The sequence below is a fragment of the Arachis hypogaea genome, chromosome 20, assembly GCF_003086295.3.
Source record: "Arachis hypogaea cultivar Tifrunner chromosome 20, arahy.Tifrunner.gnm2.J5K5, whole genome shotgun sequence".
Lineage (NCBI taxonomy): Eukaryota > Viridiplantae > Streptophyta > Magnoliopsida > Fabales > Fabaceae > Arachis > Arachis hypogaea.
In genome coordinates, this window is record NC_092055.1 from 114,057,281 (window position 1) to 114,062,978 (window position 5,698).

Genomic DNA, 5,698 nt, shown 5'->3' on the forward strand with positions numbered 1-5,698 from the left:
AGTAAGTCTCAAAGTTGTCCTTAACGTTTTAATCGTCCTATTTAAGTTCCTAACGTTTCAAAACTGACTCAATGTTGTCCTGCCGTTAGAGATCCGTTAACAGAATTGACGGCGGGACAAAATTGAGATGATTTTGAAACGTTAGGGACTTAAATAGGACGAAAACGTTGGGGACAAAAATGATACATAGAAATAAATTTTAATTCTATCCTTCAATAATATCAATTTTTTACTATACATAGTATTTAATTATTTTTTAATCACATCTAAGTAAATTACACTTAATCATATTACTTTTATTTTAAATAAATTAATTTTTTTTATAATTTTACTCTTAAAAATTTTTAGTTATCATGAAATGTTTGTAGAATGACTAGTATATAAACTTGCAGAAAAAAATAATATATATACAATAAAATATAAATTATACCTTTTGTCTCTAATGTATCAAAATTCTTTAAAATTATAAAAAAATAAATTTATTTAAAATGAAAGTAATGTGATTAAGTATAATTTATTTAGATGTAATTAAAAAATAATTGAATACTATGTATAGTAAAAAATTAATATTATTGAAAGATAAAATTAAATTAAAATTTATTTTTATGTATCGTTTTTGTCCCCTAACGTTTTCATTCTATTTAAGTCCCTAACGTTTCAAAATCGTCTCAATTTTGTCCCGCCGTCAATTCTGTTAACGGATCCCTAACGACAGGATAACATTGAGTCAATTTTGAAACGTTAGGGACTTAAATAGGACGATTGAAACGTTAGGGACAACTTTGGGACTTATCCCAAACGTTAGGGGACAAAAACAATACTTTAGTCTTCTTATATTTTTTATTTTTATTTGTATTTTTATTATATATTAATTTTTTTTGTAAAAGATCAAATATGTGGAATGGTTATTTTTTCGTTCATTTTCTTTATTTAAACATATTTTTCTCTTTCTATCATACTCAAGAGACAAATATATCTTTAGAGCATCGATAAAATGGTCTTTTTAGATTGGTATCCATCATAGATCAATGAAGAACTAGTCACATCCTACAACCATACTGATCCTTTTAGAGTGTGGTTCTTATCTGATTCGGTGACTATGCGAATTGGATAATAGCCGCCATTCATGAGCGCTTATGTTAGAGAACGTGAATTCCATATTTGATTTAATTGTAAAAAGAGAAAAGATTAATGTAATTGGGTATACAAGGTGTATATCTTCTTGAAAAAACTTTTATGTAATTGCTCTTAGTAAGACAAAAATGACATAGGCTATAACTCTTTTGTTTTTTCCTTTTCTTACTTTGACTTTATTTTATGTCATAAAAAAATCTTAATTTTCTTTTAGTACCATATTAAGTTCACATTAATAAGTTCAAGTTATAATTCAAAATTCGTGTCCAACATCGTAAACTTATCAAACTGTTAACGAACCAAGTTCGAATATGGCTAACGATTTGTCTTAACTCAATTACAAATTTATAAACGAATCAAATTCATGATGTAACTATTTTAATTCAACAATAATTTATTTGCATTAAATTGTTAGTATTTCATTTTAGACTTACTCCTGATTAAAAGTATCATCTAAATTTTTTTAACACTATAATATTGTATTATAATTAGCCTAAATAATAACATTAAAAAAATAATAAATTGTTTAAATTAATTTTCTTCTACTACTTGAATTAATAGTTGATATAACTAATTCTTTTATTTTTATCATAAATTAAAAAAGTATTTCCAAAAACCTTTTTACTTAAATAAAAGTATTTTGTAATACACTATCAATATTTTGTAAAATAATATAATATTATAACTATTTATAATATCTCGAATTTTTTTTATCTTTATTTTTTATAACTAGTAACCTTTTTGTGTAAATACACAAATATATCCTTAGCTTATTTTTTGGTTTATTTCTTTTTTATAAATATATTTTAGTTGTTGATTTTCTATCGTATTCAAGAGGATAGTCTAAATTTGCGTTGTTTCTGTACATTCAGTCTGGTCAAAAAAGCTATTTTTATTGATTGTCGTTGCAAAAATAATTCTAATGTATAAATATCTAAAGTTTAGAATTCAATACCATAGATATTATTTAAATAACTGAATTCTAATATTAAGATTTGATTAGTTTAATCTCAAAAAAAATGTTCCAATTTAATACTATTTATACTAAACATAAATTATACTAGTTATACTACAATTGTACTTAATTATTTGTTCTTAGACTAAAGAATCAAATTATTATATCATTAATTAATAATTTATTCTCTAATTTTAAAAGCATTATAGTTAAATGAATATACTCTAATTAAAGAAATTAATATATTAAACATAATTGTGAAATTAAATTTTGAGAATAGAATAATATTTTAAAATTTACTTAAGGCATGAAAATTTCATAATTAGTTTGTTTTTGATAATTATGTTAATATAGTTTGTTTCTTAATATATTGGATATAATTTTATGTTGATATTCTTTATTATAGTATTAATCAATAATTTCATTATACTTACGAAAAAAGTGTGAATTTCAAATTAATTAATGGTAGCATTCTATATGATTATATTATTAGGAGAAAGATAATATTTTCATTTATTATTAATTATACCTTTTTTAAATTATACAAATTATTTGTTTTTAAATTAAAAAATTAAATTATTATATTATTGATTAATATTTTTTTATTATATTATTAATTAATATTTTTTAATTTTTAAAAGCATTATGCAATTATTTTATGAAAGTTATAACAAATTTTTTTATCAAAAGCATCTCCATAAAAAAATTAGCAACTTAGCACACAGTTGTGTGTGTATTACTTTTTTAATTTGGTCATTATCAAGATGCTTAAATAAATTGCAGCCTTTGCTTTAGTTTTACTGTGGACAACTGAATAATTTTAATAGATTAAAACTGTTAGCTGAATTATATTATTCCTATATGATTATAATATTTAATAAAAAAGATAGAATAATAAAAAAAATCTATTATTTTAAAAACCAAAATATTAACGAATTTTTTTTTATGATTATCTTAAAACAATTTTGCGAATTTAGCTAATTAGCAACTTTACTATACCATGTGAAAACTAAAACAATAGAAAAATATATCTATATCCAATTCTCCCACAAAACCAAGAGAAAATAAAAAACTTAGGGAAGAATCCAATACTGTTAATATAAAAGGAATTGTTTAAGCATTTACAAACGTCTCACTAATTTGAAGCAATTTATTTTTAACACATGTGAAAACAACAGAATCCGTTTTCAATGGCTTGAACTTAATTAGAGCTGAAGGTACTAAGTCCTCATCCTCTAATGTTTTACTGTTCTCCTCTGCTTTGGTGAACCGAGGGATTGCCCGCCGTTGGACCGGATGTATTAGCTCAAACTCCAAATCTGCTTGTTTCAATGCAGAGCTAACAAACTGCATCATTAACATGAAAATCAAGAACAGTGCTGAGTAGCTGTCTTAGAAGAAACACTAAACTGATAAAAGATGGGGATACGCAAATTAACAGTCAAATCCATCCACAATATATTGCATGAGTTTACAACAATATATATACATATAACATAAATCATTTTATACAACTAGGGACTTTTTTGTAAATTGCAATTATAGTTATCCAGCAGTAAATTGTTAGCTCAAGAAATTTCTAACTTCTATGATTGAATTTTTTCTCTGAAAATAAAGTATCAAATTTGTTGAAGGACAAACCTCACAGGGGGTCATAGTTGGCTTCCACGAAAAAAATACACCTCAGTATAACTCCATCTGAAAGCTCAATTTTTGCTGCAACAGTTTCAGGAACGGCAAGAACGAAAAAGAAGACCTTCACCTGTAAGAGACATTTTTTTAATTAGGACAAAAGTTTAGAGATATTTAATCTAAACAATTGGTTTGCCAGTAATACTTTAAATAGACCAAAGTACCTAAAGCTTCGACAATGAAAAACAACTTCATCTCTGCAAAATAACAAATAGAGAATAAAACTGAATATATTTGAAGAATGAAGGTTATTTAGATATCCACTAACAACTAATAAAGTATATCCTTGTTTGGATTAAGGCTTCTTTGTAAATGCCTTTTCTTCGATAAATGAGGATAAGAATTGGAATGAAGACCAAAATATGACCCTTAGCAGGTTCAGACGTAAATAAAAACAGGGCTTCTATTTAAAGATTCATCAAGTTGCTTATATCTTTTCTGTTATGGTAGAGTTTTATTCAGTTTTCAGTCCAGAAAACACAGATTAGAAGCTGCAGGATGGACAAAACAAGTGGTCCCCACCTATTAATTGAAGACTTGTTAATTAATTTTAATTTAAATTCAAACATTATTTTTTAGGAAAAGATATTATTTTAGTTTTAGAAGATAGATTTTAAATTAATTAGGATTAGATATAAAAGGGAATTTCAACAGGGTGATTCCAACACAACATTATTCCATTCCAATTTACAATCCTTATTTTTCTCTGAACCATGAGCAACTAAACCTCCACAGTTAAGGTTAGGAGCTCTGTCTATTTGTATGGATTGATTTTATTACTTTTTCTATTTTAATTTATGTATGGATTTATAATTTAAGAATTGTTTTCGCTCTTTATCTTATGAATTTGGGTGGAACGGAAGTATGACCATCTTTCTAATTATGTTCTTGTATAACTTGGAAAAGCTCTTTACTTGAACAACAGCTTAAAAACATATTCTCCTAAATTTTAATTATCTGGATTTAATGGGATACGTGACATATAATCCTTTTTATATTTGGGTAATTAGAGTTTTTGTGGCATATAAACTGGAATTTGATCATCACCCCCTAATTGGAATTAATTGACTAAGGAATTCGCTGTTGATGAATTTTAGAGGAGACTAGAAAAGTCTAAGGAATTAGGGTCTAGTCACATATAGTTTGCCATAAATTAAATCCTACATGATTAAAATAGTTAGTAAGAAAAGTTAATCCGGAAAAATAGATAACTCTGAAACCTTAACTGCCTTCCCCATATTTTATTCACAACTTAATCATTTCTCTGTCTTCTGTTTAATGCTTTTTGAATATTCAAACACTCTTTTCTGTTTGTCTAACTAAGCCAATCAATCAATCATTGTTGCTTGATCCATCAATCTTCGTGGGATCGACCCTCACTCACCTGAGGTATTACTTGGTACGACCCAGTGCACTTGCCGGTTAGTTTGTGGGTTATAAAATACCGCACCAGCCGGATAGTCATATACAGACCATACAAAAGTTTGGAAGTTAAAAACAACATATACAAGTTTTTCTCTCAAAATAAGCCTCTAGGAAAAAAATAAAAGACAAAATATGAGAGATAAATACAAAATAAGCAAAAAAACTCCAAAACATGTCCAGATCCTCCGCTCTGTCACCATCGAAGCAACTCACCGAGGTGAGTTGCGACCTGATAAACCCCATTTGTAGGGTTTATCTTGCATTGACTTTAGGAGATTTTATGACCTTTTACCCACATTTATTCAATGAAATAGTATGGTTTCATGATTGTCTCCTAATTTGTGCTTAAGTGTGAAAACATACTTTTTAGGCCCTTAATTGTTTAATCTTGATTTACCTTTGATTCCATTAGATGCCTTGATATGTTTGTTAAGTGATTTCAGGTTTAGGAGGCAAAGATTAGGTCAAGGGAATGAAGGAAAAGCATGTAAA

At 26.5% G+C, this 5,698-nt stretch overlaps 1 long non-coding RNA gene across 1 annotated transcript; it reads right to left on the reverse strand.

Annotated features, from left to right (window-relative positions):
* Positions 1–3,154: 3,154 nt before the first annotated feature.
* On the reverse strand, positions 3,155–4,199 carry LOC140182608 (uncharacterized). The gene is made up of 3 exons (XR_011878534.1): positions 3,946–4,199; positions 3,731–3,851; positions 3,155–3,436 (listed from the first exon to the last, which is right to left on the reverse strand). It is a non-coding gene; the product is annotated as an uncharacterized lncRNA (long non-coding RNA).
* Positions 4,200–5,698: the final 1,499 nt, after the last annotated feature.